The sequence below is a fragment of the Octodon degus genome, unplaced genomic scaffold (assembly GCF_000260255.1).
Source record: "Octodon degus isolate 3935 unplaced genomic scaffold, OctDeg1.0 scaffold00070, whole genome shotgun sequence".
Taxonomy (NCBI): Eukaryota; Metazoa; Chordata; class Mammalia; order Rodentia; family Octodontidae; genus Octodon; species Octodon degus.
The window spans coordinates 7,120,056-7,120,972 of record NW_004524646.1 but is presented as its reverse complement, the minus strand read 5'-3'; the positions used below and the strand labels follow the sequence as shown (position 1 = coordinate 7,120,972).

The following is a 917-nucleotide window of genomic DNA, read 5'->3' as shown; positions in this document are numbered from 1 at the left end:
AATCTGTACAGCAATTTTGGGAGTACGGCCATCAAAAACAGTGGTTAGATGCCACGAAGTAGGTGGCAATTCCTTAACCGCATGCGTGTTGTCAGGCCCGAGGGCCTCTTCCATCCTTGTCAAGGGGAGTGCTAACATTCTTTCCTTTCATATAACACCCAAGTAATTATCTTGGTGAGGAGATATTTTGTGATATTTGACAGGGTAAGAGCTTTTTTCCTCCATCATTTTCCTTTTTCTTCTTTTTGCTCTCCATTATTTTCTTTCAAATATCAGTGACTGGAAGAACTAATCTAATGAAAACGGCCATACTTTCAAAACTGTTATACAGACTTAAAGCAATTCCAATCAAAATTCCAACAGCGTATCTGACAGAATTAGAGAAAACAATCCTAAAATTCATTTGGAAACAGAAGAGACCTAGAATGGTAAAGGCAATTCTGGGCAACAAAAGCAAGGCAGGGGGCATCACAATCCCTGACTTGAAATTATACTACAAATCTACTGTGATAAAACAGCATGGTGCTGACAGAACAACAACAAAAAGAGACCCGAGGATGGAACAGATGAGAAGATGCACAAACAACTCCAGATATCCCCCTTACCTTTCACAGAGGTGCCAAGTACGTTCAATGGAAGGAAGAGCCTTTTTAATAAAGGATGCTGAAAAAACTTGCTCTCCACATGCCAGAGATTAAAACTGGACCCGTATCTTTCGCCATGCACTAAACTAAAGTTGAAATGGGTCAAAGATCTAAATATTAAAACAGAAACATTAAATCTGCTAGAAGATAGAATAGGTAAAACTTTATTATTATTTTTTTTAATTAAATAGGTCTAGGCATGCCCTCCCCCATCCTACAAGGAGAATGCAGGTACTCTTTGTGGTGGATTCACTAATAGCTGACTCGTAACAC

The 917-nt window shown here is 38.9% G+C and overlaps 1 non-coding gene across 1 annotated transcript; it reads right to left on the bottom strand.

Annotated features, from left to right (window-relative positions):
* Nucleotides 1-32: 32 nt before the first annotated feature.
* LOC111817806 lies at nucleotides 33-158 on the bottom strand. Its single transcript, XR_002821920.1, has one exon. It is a non-coding gene; the product is annotated as a U6atac minor spliceosomal RNA (small nuclear RNA).
* Between the last annotated feature and the right edge of the window lie 759 nt (nucleotides 159-917).